This window comes from Homarus americanus, unplaced genomic scaffold, assembly GCF_018991925.1.
Source record: "Homarus americanus isolate GMGI-L3 unplaced genomic scaffold, GMGI_Hamer_2.0 scaffold26351, whole genome shotgun sequence".
Classification (NCBI taxonomy): Eukaryota; Metazoa; Arthropoda; class Malacostraca; order Decapoda; family Nephropidae; genus Homarus; species Homarus americanus.
Window position 1 is genome coordinate 5,967,509 of NW_024724368.1, and position 22,919 is coordinate 5,990,427.

The 22,919-nt window shown below is 44.6% G+C and overlaps 1 non-coding gene across 1 annotated transcript; it reads right to left on the minus strand.

Annotated features, from left to right (window-relative positions):
* Positions 1–22,427: 22,427 nt before the first annotated feature.
* Positions 22,428–22,499, minus strand: Trnap-agg. The gene has a single exon. It is a non-coding gene; the product is annotated as a tRNA-Pro (tRNA).
* Between the last annotated feature and the right edge of the window lie 420 nt (positions 22,500–22,919).

Here is a 22,919-nt window from a genome sequence, read left to right on the forward strand (position 1 = left end):
CGGCTACCAAAGTGAATATGAAGAGGAGGCGCTGATAGGATCTGACCATGTTTCCTCACGAACTGGAGATTCATAAAGGATAGGTGGGGTAGGAGGAGGAGGGGTAGGAGGAGGAGGGGTAGGAGGGGTTTGCAATGCCTCTTGTTAGTTATCGAGTGAGGTGGGTGAAAGGGGTGGCTTGTGAGGGGTTTCAAATGCCTCTTGACTTAATTACAGAAGAGAGCGCTGGGAACCTCTGGGGCTGGTAAATCCTTTTTTCTAGACTCCGTTTTTAAGTCGAAATAAACAATATTTTTTGTCTTGCATAATATGTTTTCTAAATCCCCAGTCCAGGATTGTAGTTTTGGCAACGTACACACAAAAACGTTATTATCCACGTATACAGAACAAACTTTATTATCCACGTACACACAAGAACGTTGTTATCTACGGACACCAGTTATTATCCACGTACAGAAAAAAGCGTTATTATCTACGTACACAAAAGGAAGACATTATCCACATACACAATTATACAAAAATTTTACTGGGTGTTGGGTCTTCATGGTAACGCGTCCCCTCTCCTCTGAGAGGGAGCGCGGCGAGGGGGGAAGCTAGCTTTGGCGAGGGAGGAAGCTAGCTTTGGCGAGGGAGGAAAGAAGCGTGGCAAGGGAGGAAAGAAGCGTGGCGAGGGAGGAAAGAAGCGTGGCGAGGGAGGAAAGAAGCGTGGCGAGGAAGGGAGACTGTTGGTGAAAGATAAATTGTCAGGAAGAGAAGTGATGAGAGGAGAGTAAAAGGGGAGTGTGTGAAAGGTATAATGAGAGAGAGAGAGAGAGAGAGAGAGAGAGAGAGAAAGCGAGAGTGTGTGGTAGGTGGTGTGTGTGAGGGAGAGAAGGAGAGAGATAGGGAGAGAAGGAGAGAGATAGGGAGAGAAGGAGAGAGACGTGTGGTAGGTGCAGGGTGGGGCAGCAGATGGTGTACGGGGCTGGCCTCAGGTACGCCCCACGGCACTACCACCATAACGCCGCCCCCGACGCAGGACGAGGAGGGGACGACGACAACAACGTGTTCTAGGATAGGGTCCAAAGGGTCGTTTATGTCCACTACGTCCCAGGGCTAACATTTTCATAGGTTCTTAAGTTAAATTTTCCTCTTGGTTGTGAAGCTTCCTAGTTCCGCCATGATGTTTAAAGTCAGCATAATAACTTAATAACACTATCATCAGGTTATTTGTTTTTTAGTTTAGTGATGATTGAGAGAAGTGACTGAATAATAATTGGTCAGTTTGGGTTAAAAGTTGCAGTTTGGTGGCAATTTTTTTTTCTTCTGGTGAAATTTCTATAAATATTATTATTTTTTGATCTATAGTTAAATGACATTAATTATCGTGTGTGTGTGTGTGTGTGTGTGTGCGTGCGTGCGTGCGTGCGTGCGTGCGTGTGTGTGTGTGTGTGTGGCGCCGGATAAAGTTAAATCGTATTTGAATTGTCTAATATTATGACGCCATGAGGGTGACCAGGAGCAGGAGGGGGGTGAGAGTTGTTCAAGGATTCATAGAGTGTTCATCTTCAGATAATTTTATAGGAGATGCACGAGGTCTTACAGGAAACAAAGTTAAACACCAAAGCTGTTTTTATTTAGACTGGACGGTACAGAATACTAGTACAGTACAACCAAATTTATTCCCTTTACTCCAACAGGAATAAAGAGATGGTCACCTATAGTAGTGTTGATGGTCTCTGTAGAATTTTCACGCCATCATAATTTATATCGTAGTTGAAGGTGAGGGAAGTCACATGTGCACCCTCGTACAGTTGAGGTAAATGTTTTAACGTAGGAACCTGGAGTCAGAGGGATCCAAGCACTGGTTCTCTTCTGTTGGTCAGCCGGGAGAAACAGGGTGCACTCACGGTCATGTACACTCAAGGTCATGTACACCCACGGTCATGTACACCTCCTTGTCATACAACACTCACGGTCATGTACACCCACGGTCATGTACACCCATGGTCATATAACACTCACGGTCATGTACACCTCCTTGTCATATAACACTCACGGTCATGTACACCCACAGTCGCTTTCAATTGTATTCATGAACATGAAGGTTCGGGGTCACGGACACCCACGGTTAGTAGTAAATACATTAACACTCACGCATACACACACACACACACACACGCACACGCTCACACACACACACACACACACACCTGCACTTGAGGAATGCGAGCGGTAGTGATGGTCAGTGTCTGTCTTGGTCAGCTGATGCAGTGTTGACATAAGTCAGCTGTTCACTATTTACTTTGGCTCCTCCAGCAGTGATCATCTCCGGTAGGCAGTCTTGGTTCTTCCTCCCTGGTGCTCTGGTGCTCTTCTACCTGGTGCTCTTCTTGCCTGGTGCTCTTCCTACCTGATTAGTGCACGCGTGTATGCATGCATGCATGTATGTGTGTGTGTGTGCGTGCGTGCGTGCGTGCGTGTTTTCCTTGTCATTATACATTCTTCAGGACCGAATTCTTAAATGAAGCGTAAAAGAAAAAAAAATCTTCCCTGAAAATACAATGTCTCGTCTCGACACAGTCTCTTATTTGTCTCGGGGTCTCGGGCAGCTCCTCCACAGCAGTCACCAAGTGGGTCGCGGGTGTTAGCCGAGCCATCACACGCGGCAACGAGCCACTTACTGAGGAAAAGAGAAACTGATCCCACATAAAAGGTAGACGTGTTCTGCCTGGTGAGTGTTCTGTTTAGGTGGACCAGTGAGGGGGAGGGAAGGGGGAGAGTAGGGAGGAAAGGGGAGAGGGAGAGTAGGGAGGTAACGGGGAGGGTAGGGAGAAAGGAGGAAAGAAGGAGGGGGGTAAGGGATAGTATCGAACCAGTCAGTTGAATACATAAGCATGTGTGAGCTTCAGGGATCTGGGGACGAGGGGGGGGGGTTCTCTCGCTTAATTCAGCTGTGGGTATGGATAGTCATCAGCTGTGGGTATGGATAGTCATCAGCTGTGGGTATGGATAGTCATCAGATGCATAAAAGAGTGTGTTGGAGGGATTAGGAACGTGGTATTCTTACTCCTCATCTTTCTCCTCCCCCACACACTCTCCAACACTCCCTTAATACTCCCACATACTCCCCCAACACTCCCACACTCCCCCAACACTCCCCCCCAACACGCCTCCCATAAACATGTAATTTGCCTCAAGGTTGGACTATTATCGAGGGCAAATTGGGTAGTTCATGGCAGAGCTGTCAGTCTCCCGGTGACACAGCAAGACCCGGGTACCGTAATTAATAACGATCGGTCATACTTAATTACCTGTCGCGCTGTGTTCGTCTCCAGGCCGGGTCAGGAATTTTCATTTCGTCAGTCAGCTCAGAGGAAAGTTAGATTGTTTATTACGTGTGTGTGTGTGTGTGTGTGTGTGTGTGTGTGTGTGTGTCCTCTTCTTAAAATGTCCTGTATATTTCACCTTCATTTTTATCGTGTTTATCAAGCTCCCCACTTCATCTGGTTCAATTTCCTTATCTTCACCCCCCATCTTCCTTCACATTCTTCTTATTTCTCTCTCTCCACTTATGACTCTCCTCCCTTCTCCTCTCTTTTATCTGTTCTGTCTCTATGATGTCTCTTTCGCTTCTTATCTCTTCGGTTTTTATTCGTATTTCTTAAGCTTTTTTCTCATTTTATTCTTCCCTCTTTCTTTCTTTTCTTCTATCCCTATTCATTCCCCTCCTCGCCGCCCCTCCCTCTCTCAACTCTCCACCCCTCCCTCCCCTCCCTCTTTCTCCACCCCCCTCTCCCTCCCCCCTCTTTCTCCACCTCCTCCCCCCTCCCTCTTCTCTCCACCCCCTCCTCCCCTTCCCCCTCTTCTCCACCTCCCTTCCCACACCCTCTTCCCCCTCCCCACCCTTTTCCACCCCCTCTCTTCTTCCCTCCCTCCTCCCTATCTCCACACCCCTCTTCCTCCCCACCCACCCACTCCCCCTCCACCCATCTCTTCCCTCCCTCCACCTACTCAGTCATCACTCCCCTACAGGCAGGCCTCTCACTCCATCACCACCACCTCCTCCTCCCTCCTCCTGCCCTGTGTTGCCTTGTTCCATCATTAGTCTTCATTCTCGCTATCTCTCATCTTCTCCCTCTCTCACGTCTCCTCCTCTCTCTCCACTCCATCACGTTTTCCCTTCCTTTCTTCCCATCTTCTTGCCTCCTCCTTCTCTTCTCTCGTTTATTTCCCCACCTCCTTGCCTCCTCTCTTCTTCCTTACTCCCCACCTCCTCCTCCTTCTCCCTTCCTTACTCCCCACCACCTCCTCCTTCCGTTTTCCCTTCCTTTCTTCCCATCTTCTTGCCTCCTCCTTCTCTTCTCTCGTTTATTTCCCCACCTCCTTGCCTCCTCTCTTCTTCCTTACTCCCCACCTCCTCCTCCTTCTCCCTTCCTTACTCCCCACCACCTCCTCCTTCCGTTCTCTAATCTCCTCACTTCATCTCCCCCCAGGACCCGACCCTCCGTGCCCCCAACCTTACCTCGTGGGTGAAGCAGGTGTCACGCGGAAGGTTTCAGGTTACACTGTGTACCGACCGACCACCGCAACATTGATTAACTGCCTGATTTATGATAATGAAAAAAAATGTAATGAAAATAATAATATATATGGTAGTAATAATGGTGATGGTGATAGTAATTATAATAGCAGTGAGAATATTGTTAGTAGTCATTATTATAATAGATGATGATGATGATAATAATGATATTTATACTGATAATAAAAATAATAATGATAATAATACATTTTTATATATACAGTAGTCCTTTTGTTTAATACTGAAGATCTTAAGGTTTAGGTTTTGGTTTAAGGCTCTGGGAGGTGAGACGGGGGAGGTGAGACGGGGGAGGTGAGACGGGGGAGGTGAGACAGGGAGGTGAGACGGGAGAAGGTGAGACAGGAGGTGACAGGGAGGTGAGGCGTGGGAGGTGTGGGAGGTGGAGAGGGAGAAAGACGGGGGAGGGTGGACAGGAGGTGAGAAGGGGAGGAGACAGGAGGTGAGACAGGGGAGGTGAGAAGGGAGGTGAGACGGGAGGTGGAGGAGGTGGGGGAGGAGACAGGGGAGGTGAGACAGGAGGTGAGACGGGGAGGTGAGACAGAGGTGAGACGGGGGAGGAGGACGGGGAGGTGAGACAGGGAGGAGTGGAGAGACAGGGAGACAGGGAGGTGAGACGGGGGAGGTGAGACGGGGGAGGTGAGACGGGGGAGGTGAGACAGGGAGGTGTGATTGGAGAGCTGCAGCTTCTTGAAACACTCAGCCATGTCAATTGTTTTGTTGTTGTTTACTTTTTATCTGTATTCTACCTTAATAAACTTTCAAATTTAGTTTAAAAAGGTCAGTTGGGTTTACGGTAGGTGATGGGTGGGTGGGGCACTGGGAACCAGACTTAACCTTTGTGTGATCCTGCGTTGAGAAATGATCCAGGACTTCCCTCCCTGTCTGCCTCGTACCCCTCCTCCCTTCACACCCTCCCTCCTTCACACCCTCCTTCCTTCACTCCCTTCTTGTCTCCCTCAAACCCTCCCCACCTACCTTCCAACTCCCATACCCCGCCCCCACACGTTCCCTCCTGAAGTCCCCTACACACTCCCCCACACACTCCCTCCCGCTTACCCTAACCTCCCCTCCCCCTTACCCTAACCTCCCTCCCCCTTAACCTAACCTCCCCTCCCCCTTACCCTAACCTCCCTCCCTCTCTACCACATAACGTCTCTCCCCGTACCCTCCCTCCCACACAGCCATTACGTTCACATCTCATTACTCTTCTCATCAATGCCCAGATAGAATACAACAACAGAGGCACCCTTCTGGGCCTGAATATATCCACGACAGGTTACTCCCACCATGCAGACATCGACAACAACCATTCATTGTTCCCAAAAAAGTTATCAAACCTCAAGAAGTTCAATATCACCCCCGATCTATACGGCCAGGCAATACACAATCTCCCTAAACCAGCATCCGCCAGTAGGGTCGGCGGAATATGAAATATGCCCTTCACAATACCCATATATAGGATAGGGAAGGCTGTCTAGGGCAAGAGGTGCCAAAAGCGGCCAGCCAACCAGTAAATCAGCTCAAAGAATATCATCCACAATAACTAGACCAGGACACAACCTAAACACACCATTATCTCAGCTGGCCAGTAGCAAGGAGGTTACCCCGCCTCCTTCTATCTACTCCTAAATGTCTTCAATTTTTGAACTATTAACTCCCCTCCTCTAATATCCTTTCTCCCCCTTGTTTCTCTGTCTCTAAAAAAAAAGACTTCCCATTTTTCAGAGCATACAGTAACCTGTTTTGGCTATTTCATTCGACCCATCATCACTCTCCATTTCTGACTGTCCGGGAAAAAAAATATCCCACTGTATTAACTTACGAGCGTATCACCACCCCTTGACTAATGCAGCTATGGCTCTTAGTTGTTACGACCTGTGAAAAGGAAGAACATAATGTTAGTGTTTTTTTTTCTTGTTTGGTTTAAAATTGCTTCGAATTCCCTATTTATATTGTAATAGTCATTCCTTCAAGTAGCTATCAGTGTTAAAAATTACTACTATAAAAATTAACAATCATTTCTATCACAATTGAATTCCGAGGAAATTATTATTATTATTATTATTACAAACTGTATGAAGCAACAGTGTATCACAAAGAAACGGCTTATCACCCTGAACTAATACTTCTCGAAATTAACGTTATTGTTGACGAGTAACCACATATAATACACAAAGATTTAAGTTATATAAATTCGAGAAATATAACTTATATATCACTATACTAACTGCTGGGCGACTAAACTACCCAATTAAGTGGTTAAACAAAAGCCTAACCTAATGCATCTGTGACGTGTGAAAATTCGCCTCTGTTCCCGCGGCCTCTGGGGGACTCTTCCTCCTCCCCGGAAAATAAGTCTTACTCTCAGTGGGTCTAATCCCCCTTTGTAAACAAATCTCTCGACACGGGATATGTCCGTCTCTCAACAGCGCCAGGGGAGGACGGAGGAAGGAATAGGTAGGGAAAAGGGAGGGAAAGATGATGGATGTATGAGAAAGAAGAGGTGGTGACAGAAGGAGGGAGGTAGGAGGAAGGAGGAAGGAGGAGGAAGGAAGTGGCAGAGGTAAGAGGGGGAGAGGAGGAGGAGGAAGGAGGAGGAAGGAAGGGAAGAGAGGGAGGGAGGGAGGGACGATCACCATCTTAACCATGCAGCGAGAGGGTACGTTATGAACCATACCCGTACGGTGAATTAACACCTTGAGTACAATGAATTAACACCTTGAGTACAATGAATTAACACCTTGAGTACAATGAATTAACACCTTGAGTACAATGAATTAACACCTTGAGTACGACGAATAAACACCTTGAGTACAATGAATTAACACCTTGAGTACAATGAATTAACACCTTGAGTACGACGAATTAACACCTTGAGTACAATGAATTAACACCTTGAGCACGACGAATAAACACCTTGAGTACAATGAATTAACACCTTGAGTACAATGAATTAACACCTTGAGTACGACGAATAAACACCTTGAGTACAATGAATTAACACCTTGAGTACAATGAATTAACACCTTGAGTACAATGAATTAACACCTTGAGTACAATGAATTAACACCTTGAGTACAATGAATAAACACCTTGAGTACAATGAATTAACACCTTGAGTGCAATGAATTAACACCTTGAGTACAATGAATTAACACCTTGAGTGAGATGAGTTAAACTTTTGAAAACGACAACATAACTCTTTATTTACTTTATCAATTAAGTTGTTGTTGTCCACTTTATATCTGAAGGGTTCGGTACTATCCGGATTCTCAAAGGCTCATAGCATCCGGATTCTCAAAGGCTCTTAAGTTGGTCTCATAACTGGAGAGGACAGAACGTATGTGGTTGACTCACTTAACCTAGATTATTATATTCCCTTAAGAAATCAGTTAGGGTTATTTTTCTTTAGGGGACACTATTAACGCGTCTCCTAACTGGTGACGAAAGTGAACATGTCCAGTTAAGTTAGGCTTTTTGTGATTTCAAAGGTATTGTTAGGTTTTTTTCTTATCTTTTATTTTTATTATTATTATTATTATTATTATTATTATTATTATTATTATTATTGGTGTTATTATTATTATTATTATTATTGGTGTTATTATTTGTTTTTGCTTTAACTTCAACTAACCAACAAAGAGCATTTCCCATATCTTACACTTACGAAGAATAATTAATCAACGGTTGCTATGTACCTTTTGTTCAACCGACCTCTCGAGATGTTTACACCCGCCTCTTCTCCCCCACACACTCAGGGGCGTAACCTCCTCCTGTTTCCATTAAAGCTTTCTCTTCAGGTGAGCATATTTACTCGTTAAACAGAGCGGCAGGTATCAGAGCAGTGCATTGATTATTATTTACCTGATATTGCTCTGGTTGATTCCTCGTCTCCCACGGTTATGTATAATAATAATAATAATAAATAATAAATAATAATAATAATAATAATAATAATAATAATAATAATAATAATAATAATAAAACACCATTCAAAATTCCCCTTTAACTAATGCAAAAATACCAGAAGCCTTTATTACAATATCTACAAAGCACACTTGCCATAGTTTAACACTACAGGTAATACCTACATCAGTGTGTGTGTGTGTGTGTGTGTGTGTGTGTGTGTGTGTGTGGCCTAACATGTATGGGGCTACAGGTTATATTAGAAGGAAAGTTGTGTAAATGGAGGCATGATGAGAGGGAATATTGTGACGAGAAGTAAAATAAGTAAGTTATCACTCTTTCAAGTTTATTTGGATCTCTTGAAGAATAGACACCCTAGCTTATTTGGCCTGATGAGCCTGATGATCAAACATTCTAATGCTAAGTGGTTGGGGGTAGGTTAGGTTATGTTATGTTAGGTTAGGTTATGTTATGTTTGGTTTGGTTTGGCTAGATTAGGTTAACTTAGTTTTAAAGTGTTTACTCAGTGAAATATACTGAGGTGCCCCGTACAAAAAAAAAATGCTGTCAATATCCTCTAGAGAAAACTTGACCTAGTAAGGTAGAGTATTGTGGGTGAGCGGCGCCGTCTTAAGGGGGACATAGATATGTATCGTGCGAATTTACATCTTTCCGGACAACGAGGCACCTGCCACCTTCGTCACATTAAAGATGAAAATGAAAGGAGCCATAAACACATCCCTCGCAGCAGGAACATACTGTTAATATTTATAATGCGCACCAGAAGCCTCTCAGACAACTCTATTTGCATACCCTCCGGATGAAGAAATATGGATGGTGTTTTAAATTGATTTTTTGGCGTGGGGTTCATGTACCGAGGCGCTGCTAAGTGCTTACTGCACGCACACCCGGGAGTCCCGTCTCTTAGTGTCGGTAAATAATGACGTATGTGTGTGGGAGATTGTGTTACTCCCGGTACTATGGAGGCGTCCTCTCTGCTCCACAGTAACTTAATTTCTCGGGCGGCCCGTGTGACTAGCCACGGCTTTCAGCAGACAATATTCCAAATAAGTCTTATCCGATATTTCTAAAACCTCCATTAAGGTCCATCTACGAATTCCCAGAAGCTCGTTTTTCCAATCATTCTTCTTTGTATTGGGTGATGTCCGGGACGTGCTCCATTATGTGTGGCCACGCTCCTGCCCGGGGCCTCTGGGTCTTCTTCTTGTAGCATCCCTTACCTAGTGACCACCTGGCTCCCTGAGTGTTGAGTGTCCTTCTGCAGGAGTGACCTCCCCATGTTCCCTCCTGGCAACATCCCGGGTCCTTGAGTGCTTGATGGTCACCTCCAGCAGCGGGAGCACCCGGCCAATGCCTCCGGTCTCTGGGTGTTGGATATCTTCTTCCTGGAGAGGCGTGAGTACCAGGCCCTACCATGGTGTGGGCACTGAGGTAGTAGAGGTAGACGGAGGAGGAGGTAGTGGTGCTGGGCAGTAACATCCATCCTACCACCACCATGTAGAGCTCAAGCCTGTTGAGGTCCATCCCGTACACGAGGGACAGGGCGTGGGTGAGTGACGGTGTACTTAACAAAGTATAAATCTTACCCAAGTGTAATTAATCATCATCACACTCTTGTGTAGTTACCTGTAAATTTTCCTGTCAGCTTCTCTTTTTCTTGTCATATGTCCCTCTACCGCCAGTAAGGACTTAAGGTTACAGTGTTGGGTGTTTGGAGACGCGACGAAGACTTGTGGTAAAGTGAACGTTGGGGAGTGAAGGATCAAACTCTGGCGTCATCAGGAGGTAATTACTGAGGCTCGGCCAGTCAGCGGGGCTACCGGCCGTCCCCCCGTCCACCCCCCCACCCTAGACTATCATGCCTCTTAACTCGCCCCTCATGCTCCTCCCTCACTCCTCACACACTCCTTTCTTCCTTCTTTTGCTCCTCATGCCCCTCCCTTGCCCCCTCATGCCCCTCCCTTGCCCCCTCATGACCTTCCTTCTTCCCCATGACTATGACCCATAACTAACTTCTGTCTCACCAACTATAATACAGGTCTTGATTAAACTCAACCAGTCAGTGACCATCTGGCGCAGCTGTGTGTGGCTTAAGTGGTTTGAGTTTATTCAGAGAGAGAGAGAGAGAGAGAGAGAGAGAGAGAGAGAGAGAGAGAGAGAGAGAGAGATTAGGAAATGAGTTTACAATGACTTTGCAATTGGTTGAACAATTCCTATCCTGACATCAAAGTGAGATGAATGTCCCGGGATCTTCCATGACTTCACACCGAGGACGTCACATTGAGGCATGAATAACCTTCCATCGAGTCACCCTGATGCATGAATAACTTCCTATGACGTCACACTCAGGGAAGAATGACCATGACGTCACACTCAGGGATGAATAACCATGACGTCACACTCAGGGAAGAATGACCATGACGTCACACTCAGGGAAGAATGACCATGACGTCACACTCAGGGAAGAATGACCATGACGTCACACTCAGGGAAGAATGACCATGACGTCACACTGAGGGAAGAATAACACCCGGAAATAAAGACCCCGGGACTATCTAACATCAGATAAGAGAAGACAATGTTTTTCCGCGTCTGTTATTTCACCGTCAAGGGAGAGAGGTTAGAGTTAGTGAGGTGAGTGGGAGTGAGAGGGGAGTGAGAGGGTGGGGGTGGTAGGGAGGAGAGGGTGGGTGAGAAAAGGGAGAGGATGAGAGGGAGGGAGAAGAGAATGGAAGGAGTAGTAAGGGAGATAAAGAACGAGCAGGAAGGTAAGAAATGGTCAAATTGGGCCCCTAACCTAATGGGCCCCGGTCGTAATGTGTCCACTCCGTATATTTCCCCAAACAATCTTAATGGTTAGGTTAGGTTAAGATGGGGGCCCTCGTAGTACCGGGGTCCATTTGGGATGCAATTAAGAGGATCTGTGTATGGATGAGGCAGCGTGGGTGAATGGTAGAGTGGGTGAATGGCAGCGTGGGTGGATGGCAGCGTGGATGGATGGCAGCATGGATGAATGGCAGCATGGGTGAATGGTAGAGTGGGTGAATTGTAGAGTGGATGGATGGCAGCGTGGATGAATGGCAGCGTGGATGAATGGCAGCATGGGTGAATGGTAGAGTGGGTGAATTGTAGAGTGGATGGATGGCAGCGTGGATGGATGGCAGCGTGGGTAGGGCAGCATGGGTGAATGGCAGCGTGGATGAATGGCAGCGTGGGCGAGTAAATAATTGGTTTTAAAGAGTGCGCGGGCGTGTATGTATGCATGTATGTATGTATGTATGTATGTATGTATGTATGTATGTATGTATGTATGTATTTCAGAATGACCACTGCCACTCCTGTTGTCTCGGTAGTGTTGTCAAAATCCTTCGTCCTTTGCGTCATATTTTTTCAACACAGTTTTGTATGGATAGTTTTTTCAGTGACCACATCGACCAAATAGGTGCCCCCCCACCCCTGTCTCTATGGCGATAAAGGTCACCAATATCCAAATTAGGGGGAGGGGGCAGGGCCAACTCCCCACCTAAAACTCCCCCCCCACCTACAACTCCCACCCACTCCCCACCTAAAACTCCCCCACCTAAACTCCCAACCTAAAACTCCCCCACTAAAACTCCCCCCACCTAAAAGCTCCCCCCCACCCCTAAAACACCCCCCACAAAACTCCCCCCCCACCTAAAACTCCCCACCTAATTTTGGCTAAAGACGGACTTAGGCTCTGAGCTGTCCCTGTAATATTGGGATCCGGTAAGTACCACTGGTAATCTTAAATACAAGATTAAAGATATCTACAGAAATATGATATGCAAAAACATGAAAAAAAAAAGAGAGAGAGAGAGAGAGAGAGAGAGAGAGAGAGAGAGAGAGAGAGAGAGAGACGATAACATCTCTCCGGCCGTCATTAGCGGGACAAGTGTGTGTATCACCACTCAGGTTTTGGTCCACCATTAAGGCGCCTACCTGAGCCACTGTGGACCTTCCCCCTTTGTTTATACGCGTCGGAGTCCAGGTTTACGGCGGCGCTAATTACCCGAGGAACACCTGCATGTACTTTAGAAATGGCGAAATAAATGGGGAATTTTTTTTGTCTGTTAATTTACGCTTTACTGGAACCTTTTTATTCGTTTTTGTTTTAGTAGGGTTATAATTTTATGTTAATTTAGACTTTATTTAAAACCTTTTGCGTGTTCTGTTAAATAATGTTCTTTTTTTTTTTTTAGAGTTTTATTAAAATTTTATGCTGTTATTTTAGTAAGATTTATTTCTGTGTTAATTTTGACTTAATCTAAAAAAATCCTACTAAAGCAAATCATAAAATTTTATATATATATATATATATATATATATATATATATATATATATATATATATATATATATATATATATATATATATATATATATATATATATATATATATATATATATATCTTGATAAAATCACACGGGAAAAATGGAAACAACGGAGTACCTTAGCTTTCGTCTTTATTCAAGACGTTTTCATTGTGATTTATATATATATATATATATATATATATATATATATATATATATATATATATATATATATATATATATATATATATATATATATATATATATATATATATATATATCAATTTTAAAGATACAATTAATATGAGGTAAGTGAAGGATCTTGTGTTAGGTGCAGTGTAATGTGTTGTGGAAACCCTGGATATGTTAAATGAGAGATACAGCTGGAGACTATCAGACATTGACAAATTTGGCTCTCTCTCTCTCTCTCTCTCTCTCTCTCTCTCTCTCTCCCATCCATCAAGTGAGGACTCTGACTACTATGTTAATACACAACCAGTTTTAGGAAGGTATTTTGTATGTATATTGATGGTAGAGATTCGGGGAGATTTGGACTTTCATTTTAGCTGCCATCTTTCGCGTTTTAGCTGCCATCTTTCGCGTTTTAGCTGCAATCTTTCGTGTTTTAGCTGCCATCTTTCGTGTTTTAGCTGCCATCTTTCGTGTTGTAGCTGCCATCTTCCGTATTTTAGCTGCCATCTTTAGCGTTTTAGCTGCCATCTTTCGTGTTTTAGCTGCCATCTTTCGTGTTTTAGCTGCCATCTTTCGTGTTTTAGCTGCCATCTTCCGTATTATAGCTGCCATCTTCCGTATTTTAGTTGCCATCTTCTGTATTTTAGCTGCCATCTTCCGTATTTTAGCTGCCATCTCCCGTGTCAAAGCTATACGTGGCTCATGTTCTTAGCCTTTGTACAAGTTTGTGGATAGTGTTGTATGTCCTTATCGTGTGTAAGTTTAAATACCAAGGGGAAGGAATTAGCCACTCAGAGACCAGGAGACTAGACTTCAAGTATTGTTTAGTCGTTGGTGAAAATGTTGCAGTAAGTTTAATGTTGGTTAGTAGCTATGGCACACGAGGCACTTCACTTCACCTCACTTCACTTCACCTCACCTCACTTCACTTCACTTCGCCTAGCCCCGTTCATATATACAGGGTCATTAGTTTTTGCGTGTGGGTGTTGCGTGTTGCAGTATAGCGGCCACAAGACTCGACTCCTTCACTCACTCTCTTCACACTTGGCCGAGCAACGAAACTGGATATTGCACACAGCTCTTCGTCTTAAAACTTGCCCGACTGATATTATCTAAATTCTGCCTTCCCTTACAAGACAGCTCTGGTTCACGCATAATTATATTGCCCGTAACTCTTTTAATCTCGGTCGTTCCTTGTGATTGAGACCGATTTTTTTTTCTTTTAAAGTTTTGTTGTGGTTTCGTCAAGAAGTTGGTTGTAGGTGACGCTTAGCTGTTAGTGTGGTGGTGGTGGTGATGGTTTTGTTGGTGGTGGTGGTGGTTGAGGAGGGGATGTAGTGGTAGTGTTGGTTGTTGGTAATCACAATGTCCGGCGCGGTGTTGTGGTCCCTGCCCTGCCCTGCGTTGCCCTGCCTTGCCCTGCCCTGCGCCCACACTTGATGGGTTGATCAACAACTCCGCCCGGACTCTTGGATTATCTGACTGCAGTATAGAATTCACTCTAGAGACCATCTGCTGGGGCAATGCACTACTCTAATTTCATATATGGACCTGGCTGTGGTCCTCCTGCCCATTAATGAATAAGACGGAGTCGTTGTGTGTCTTGTGGTCTGTGAGGTCTTGTCCAGGATGATGGTGGTGATATGAAGCTCGGGAGAGGTTGTAGGTCAGATGAACTCTTTAAAATAAACATGATTTAACCACTTAAGACTGGGGCTCATTAGGAATTTCATGTATATTGGTCAATGGTCATCTTCATCATCCCCCTCACACACACACATCGAGGATAAGCTGCCCTCACATATGTATTTCATCCACCAGTCAGGTCAGGTCAGGTCAACAAACTCGGTAAATTCCACTGGTTGGTTTTACTGTTTTTGTTACCAGTTCGTTTCCTTCATTTGTGGTTCTTTACTGTTTACTGTTTTTTATTTGTCTTTGTTATGTGAATTTCTTTCTTCCTTTTCTTTTCCTTCTTATATTTTATTTATCATATGTTCTTTTTTCCTCTTCAATTCTTCCTTCCTTCTTTCTCCATCTTCTCTCATTCGTACCTTTATTACAACTCGTTCTTCTTTCTACTCGTATTTTGTCCTTCTCTTTCATATCTTTCAATTTTCTGGCATTCCTTCTTTCATTCACCGTCTCCTCCCTCCTTCCAATCTTCCCTCTCTCATTTTTTTATCGCTTGTATTCCTCAATGTCACGCAAATTCCTCTCTCTCTCTCTCTCTCTCTCTCTCTCTCTCCTCCTCTCTCTCTCTCTCTCTCTCTCTCTCTCTCTCTCTCTCTCTCTCTCTCTCTCTCAGCCAGTAAATCCCATTATCCTGCGGGTCGACGGCGTCACCACCATCTAAACCAACACCTGTACGCTCGGCAGATGAAAATTTAATTAGCAACTCATCATATCCAATTAAGACGTCGCTAATGCCACGCCAGCATCCAACCGTGAAGCATGTTGTCTGCAGCTGACCTTTGACCCTGACCTCTTCCTCCTCCTCTTCCTCTCCCTCACCCTCCCTCACCATTTCATGACCTCTTGGCCTCTGGGTTCCGTCTGGTCATCGTCAGGGCTCTGTGTGTGCTCCTGTGTGTGTGTGTGTTATGGTGTATTCGAAGCATTGTGTGAACGTGAAAGAAGGACATTTTTGGGGATAACTGATGATGGTGTTACTGGTTGTGGTGATGGTGAGAGTGAGAGTGGTGATGGTGAGTGGTGGTGGTGAGAGTGGTGATGGTTGTGATGGTATGTATGTTAGGGGTTGAGGTGATAATAGTGGTGTGATGGTGGTTGTGGTGATAGTGGTGGTGGTGATGATGTGTGTGATGGTGAGAGTGAGAGTGGTGATGGTGAGTGGTGGTGGTGAGAGTGGTGATGGTTGTGATGGTATGTATGTTAGGGGTTGAGGTGATAATAGTGGTGTGATGGTGGTTGTGGTGATAGTGGTGGTGGTGATGATGTGTATGGTGTTGATGGTGAAAATGGTAACTTTGTGGTATTATAGTGAAAGATGTGATGATCTTGAGAGAGACTTGAGAAATGCATACTTTCTGTCCGTCCGTCCGTAGTGAACCAAACTTCTTAGGTATGGTAGATCTATGGCAACGAGATCCCAGGTTAAGTCCGACAATTTTTATATTTTTCATTATTATTCAAAATTATAACCCCTTTAACTTTTATTATGGCGCGTCAGGGTAATTCAACACCTTTTAGTGGCTGCCTTTATAGTTATTAACGCCATAGTGTACAGTCACACACACACACACACACACACTACCAGCTTAAAGGAATACATGGTTAATCGAGCAGTTTAAGTACAATGCCTTAAGGAAAAACACCTCAGTGCCACTCATGCTGGGGAGGAAGGAGGTGCTGGTGGCTGGGACACGAGCCTGGTGACACGACTCTTGTATCTTTCAGTGGTAGTGGTGAAGTTATTGAGCTAGACCACAACACTGTGTACCGAGAGGAATCATGGCTGGACCTGGGGGGTGGGGAGAGATGGACCACAGTACCAGATGGGCCAAGACGGGGAGTGGGGAGATGGACCACAGTACCAGTTGGACCAAGCGGGGGACCAGGTGGACTCGGCAAGAAAGGGAGAGGAAGTGTAGGAGGAGGGAAAAGCAGAGGAGGAGGAGGAGGCAGAGGGGAAGATGGAGGAAGAGGAGGAGGGGAAGATGGAGGAAGAGGACGAACCCAGGCGGCCACTCACCTCAGGGTCTTGATGTGGCCATATTACCTTATCACGTTTTTTCTTTGTCATCGTCGGGCCTCAGTGATACCATCTTCTACCTGGTCTTGTGTGCATCAGTACCCACCCTCCTCTTCAGCCTCCACCAGGAAACGTGAACTACTCGACTCAAGGGACGACGAGGTCTTTTCCCGTCGTCTTCCTCGTCGTCGTCATTAGCAGGATATTGCGGCTGTTTACTTGGAGTTATGGTTAAGACCTGATTCTCGAAGATTTGTGAATCATTATATTTCTCTTGATTAATGATTGAGGGCGTATCTAATTTGCTCACCAAAACTACAACATAAGTTAGTTGGTAAAAATTCTTCATTATGATACACAGACGCTTTCCTTACCAGGTGCGTTCTTTTTCTCGCGAGTTAGTTCAGTTCAGGTTAGGTTATGTTAGACTAGGTCGGATTAGGTTAGTTAAGGCTAGATCATGTCAGGTTAGGTTTGGTTGGGCTAGGTTAGATTAGATTAGGTCAGGTCAGGTCAGATTAGTAGGTCAGGTCAAGTTATTTTAGGAGTGGTTATATTAGGTTGGGTTGGGTAGCGTTAGGGTACTTAATTATCTGGTGAAATAAGCCGGGGGTACTAATCTTCAGGTGATCTTTAACGGATAAGGTCGACCTCGGTGTCATTATAATCCCTCTTGTACCACGTTCATCTCAGGCGGTGGCTGTGGGTGAACCATTGTAACAGTCACGGTGTAAGATGACTTTTACAGCAATGAATGGAACGTTACATTGAAAGATAAAATAATAATAATAATAATAATAATAATAATAATAATAATAATAATAATAATATTTCCCTTTGCACTGGTGAAGTTGCCAGGTCAGTGGACAGTGTCTCGCCTGGCGTGGGAAACATTACGTACTGAGAAATACCGGAATGTGGAAGACGTCAGGATTTAGTTTAAATTATTTTGTGGATAATGAGGAGAATATTTTCATAAGAGAAGGAACGAGCGCTGCTTTGTATCCTAATCTACTTGGGCCAACACCTGATAGCCGACTGGACAAACACTGGGCAGATTCGGAAATAAAATTTGAAATATAATTTTGAGATGAAATCTGCAGGAAGATGTCTTTGACCCGTGACCCAGAGGACAAGAGAGTACACAACACAGGGTACAGAAGCGGCTCCCGGGCGATGTACCGGAGGGCTTGGCAGCTTCAAGCCTCGGAAGCTGCAGAAATTTCAGCAATTCGCAGGTCGTGCGGTGCGAGGCGGTGGTCGTGACACACCCTGCTCACGTCTCCACCACGTTCCTTACTCGCCTAAATTCCATATTAAAGTTCCTCGAGGATTGTTTCCAGGTGTTTTATCTTCCCGACAATCCACCTCATACAATCTTATTGTTCACTAATATCGCTTCTCACCGTTATGAATAATTTACCACAATGAGTCGATATATCCTAGCTATAAATTACGAAGTTTATCCTCACGGTATGACACGTAATGTCGTCACCACAACTCGAGGTTCTGAGTCTGTGTCCGAGTTTGATGTGTTCCTGTGACTTGCTGTCCCTGGCCAGTGTAGTGGTGGTTCCTTTCACCTGCCTGGTGTCTCTACTCTCATAAACCGACAATTATTTGTAGGAAACAATAGTCAGTTTACACTTGGTTGATCGTTAGGTGAACGTTACTCTCGGAAGAATGCACCAGTTGCTTACTCTTACTCACCATCATAACGAGGCACACACCAGTAAATCCTAAGTCACTACGAACTACTTAATCATATCTTGTCTTCCTGTAGGCGGTGTAAGGAAAGGCCAGATGATTAATACCAAAACAAAACAACATTGCAGCCCAGAACACCAAGCCGTATATATTACCCCTGACTTATAACGAGGTGTACGAGACCCAGTTCAAACTACGTAAAAAAAAAGTTCAAATTAAACTACACTCGTCTTCACTAAGTCACCTATGTACACAAGTCATCACCACCAAGTAACAGTATTTAAGAACGAAGCCAAGATGCGTTAGTGGAGATCAAGAGCTTTTCTGTGTACTGTATGTCGTAAGCAACCTGACCCAGGAACTATAGTTGACCCAACCTGACCTCTTAATATGGAGGTGCAAGATGGTCCCCCTCCCCTCCCCTCCTCCCTCCCCTCCCCCTACCAGTAACGAAGAACCATACCTTTAATTTATGCAAGTGTATTAAGATTAACCATCTTAAGGCTAACCTAACCTAACCTAACCTAACCTAACCTAACCTAACCTAACCTAACTGAATAATGTGTCAGGTAATACATACTTCTATACATACGTAGCTGAATATTGTTTTCTTTCGCTCTACGACTGCGCGTCCTTAGATAGACGGATTGATAGATAAATAAATAGAAATTGATATTAATAGATAGATAGGTAGACAGACAGATAGTGATAGATATAGCTAAATAGATATAGATTGTGAGTTATAGAGATGGCTGTAGATAGATAGATGGGTAGATAGATAAAGTGTCCAGTGCATGGTGAGGTTATATCAGTGTTGGAAGGCTCTTAACATGTGGCAAGGCTCTTAACATGTGTCGAGGCTCTTAACATGTGGCAAGGCTCTTAACATGTGTCGAGGCTCTTAACATGTGGCGAGGCTCTTAACATGTGTCGAGGCTCTTAACATGTGGCGAGGCTCTTAACATGTGGCAAGGCTCTTAACATGTGGCAAGGCTCTTAACATGTGGCAGGAGGCCTTAATAGGTGTGTGCTCTTAACATGTGGCAAGGCTCTTAACATGTGGCAAGGCTCTTAACATGTGGAGGCAAGGCTCTTAACATGTGTCGAGGCCCATAACATGTGGCAAGGCTCTTAACATGTGGCAAGGCTCTTAACATGTGGCAAGGCTCTTAACATGTGTCGACTCCTTAACATGTGGCAAGCTCTTAACCACTCTAAGGCTCTTAACATGTCCCCCACCAAAAAAAAAAATGGCTGGATGTTTTCATTGTTTCCCGACGCTTCCATCTTCATCCTGCTTTATCATGGTGGGTGGTTGGTGGTAGTTGGTAGTGGTGGTTTGCTGGTAGTGGGGATGGTTGTTGTTGGTAATGATTGAGGTGGTTGGTGGTGATGATGATTGGTAGTGATGGTTGGTGGTAATGGTGGTTGTTGTAATGGAGGGTAGTGGTGATGGAGGGTAGTGGTGGTGGAGAGTAGTGGTGTTGGTGGGTGGCGGGATGAGGTGCCATCATCCAGTCACCACTACCACCACCTGTTGAAGGGACAAAGAGGTAAAGTGAAGAGCAGACGTAAGAGACTGAACCATGTCCCTCCCTCCCTTCCCTCTAGCACCATCCTGAAGAAGTAATGAGCCATAGGACACCATAGACTCATGTATGTCTTATCACCGTGGACTAAAAATCAAATTGAAGGTAACTATTAATACATAAGACATGCTAGTATGTCTTATCATCCGGTCCTAGCATAATCCTGGTCTAATATCACGCTGAAAGACTATTAAACCATAAGACATCCTATCATGTTTTATCATCCTGGCCTACCATCACCCCGGCCCTGCTAGCCATTAAACCACAGTGCGTCACATAAGCTATCTGTCTTCATCCTCGCTGTGGCTAATTGTGGCGTGATGACCAGCATAATCAAGATGATGATGTTTTCCTTTATTGGCGTCGTGTTGGGTGCTCCATTGTTTAGTGAAGTTATTTTACGTGTTGGTGTGAAGTCAGGTACAGTCCCATTCACACTGTACCTTGGGACTGTAAAATCGCCTTCAGGTGTAATGTTACCCCCTACCACGCCTTTCTTGCTCATATGACAGCGTCTCACTCTCGTGTGTCTTGGGAACTGAGTGATGAGGTTGTTTCCCATTTCTTGTTGTACAGTATTTGTATATTAATAATAAAAAGAACAATCAGCAACGCAAATAATGCATATTTTGGATTCTGTGATATGATATTTATGATGTCACTTACAAACACGAAGGAGCGGGCGGCGGGAGTGGGAGAAGTAGGGGGAGAGGTTGTTCCACACTTCAAAGTAGCTGACATAATCCCATCTCACTACCTGTTACCAACACCTCTTCCCTCCCTGACCAGATATCCCTCCTTCTAGACACAGGCCTGGCACTAGGGACCTGCCACGCTTTGCCATAAACAGATGAAATGTATCGGGAACTTTCCCCCCCACACACTCATCATTCTGTCACTTTATGTAACTTGCTGACAAAAACCAATGACCCTTCAGACTTTTACGCCCTTAATGCATGATTCATAAAGGCAAGCATAAACTTAGCATGCTTCCCAGATGGGCGCTGTAAACGCTTCTGCGCTTCACCTTGCACAGGATGTAAGGGGGTGCCCAATAAACTAGCCCCCTCGGGGGCAATCTAAAAAAAATCTAAATCTACCTCACTCGCATTCTCGCACCACACTCAGCTCACCAACTTCGAGGATGAATCATCAGCAGGAATAACTGGTGTTACAGGGGAAAATTGTCGTGTTGAGAGAGGCTGGCCATACGATTACAGGCATAGCAAGAGAGCTACAATATTGAAACCAAGAGTGTGACGTTGGTGGTGGAGATGGGAGGAAAGTGGAAACCTCCTAAACCGACTTTCCTGGTCCTTCATCCACACCCTGTATTCACCCCTGGAGGAAGGCAGCTCCTAAACACAAACAAACAATCCATTTTAGAATATCTCCTCCAATTCCATGAGCCTCCACTTTTCGTATTAGTATCTCGTGGAGGACTCTGTCAAAGGCTTTGCTAAAGTCGAGGTAAACCACATCATAATCGTGCTCGTCATCCACTGATTCGAAAACAGCTGAAAAGAATGTTGATAGATTAGTCAGACATGAACGCCCGCTTGTGAAGCCATGTTGGGAATCATTGATCAACCCGTGCCTCTCCAGGTGATTTCGAATGGAGTTAGAAATGATTGCTTCCAGCAACTTGCCTACAATTCATTTTATTGGACGGTAGTTAGAGGATAGTGATCTACCTCCCTTCTTGAAAACCGGTATCACGTTTGCTATCCTCCGGGATTCTGGTACTACACCCGTGTTTAATGACATGTTAAACAAGTTTGCTAAGGGCATACATACCAAGCTCTTCCTTACATTCCTATAATACTCTGGCAAATACCTCATCGGGACCTGGTGACTTATTAGGCTTTAGTTTGCCTGGTTTTTCTGGTGGGATTAGCCCACCCAGGCACAGGTAAATGACCCACATCAGGGCCTGGGGGGCGAAAATATAATAATAAATAATAATTATATTAATAATAATAAAAATAAAATAATAAAAATAATAACCATAAATAAATACAAAATCGAAAAAAATAAATCAAAAGTGAGAAATTACGTACATTATATATGTTGTGTTGTCCAAGTAAGAGAAACAATTGAGACCCTGCAATTGTGTGTAAATGAGACAGAAAGTCAGATCAGCAACCTGGGACTTGGTCACAATTTTCATGATGCCTTATGGCAGCAGGGTCTACCATTAGACAACACATTATGCTTCCAATATCTTCCCAGGCGGTAGTACCTCCCTGTTTGGTTGCTTATTAACATCATTACTAGTCACTACTATCTCGCTTAATCTATTTTCATTACTATCTGTGTATATAGTCGGTGGCTCGGGTATCATGTTTAAATTATCAGCGGTGAAAACTAAAACACTAGTTGGGCCTGACCGGGAGTTGAACCCGGGACCTCTCGCACCCTAAGCGAGAATCATACCACTAGACCATCAGGCCACTGTATTGTACGTAATGAACAGATGAAAATTATGTTGAGAGAGAGAGAGAGAGAGAGAGAGAGAGAGAGAGAGAGAGAGGGAGAGAGAGAGAGAGAGAGCAGTGTTTATCATTTTACACATGTTGAATCACTGTAAATATGTACTGACGATTCTATCTATCTATCTATCTATCTCTGTCTGTCTGTCTGTCTGTCTGTCACTGAGGGGGCTAGTCCTTGTTTCCTGTGCTAATGAATCCTGTTGTAAAGGTGTATCGTGGCTGTGTTGAAACGTCACAATTAATTAAGAGGCTTTGTGTTCCTGTGTTCCTGTAGAGACACTGTGTTACCTGTTGTTGCACTGTTCCTTACCCTACCCTACCCTACCCTACCCTACCCTTAACCCCCCCTAACCTACCCCTACCCTACCCCTACTCTAC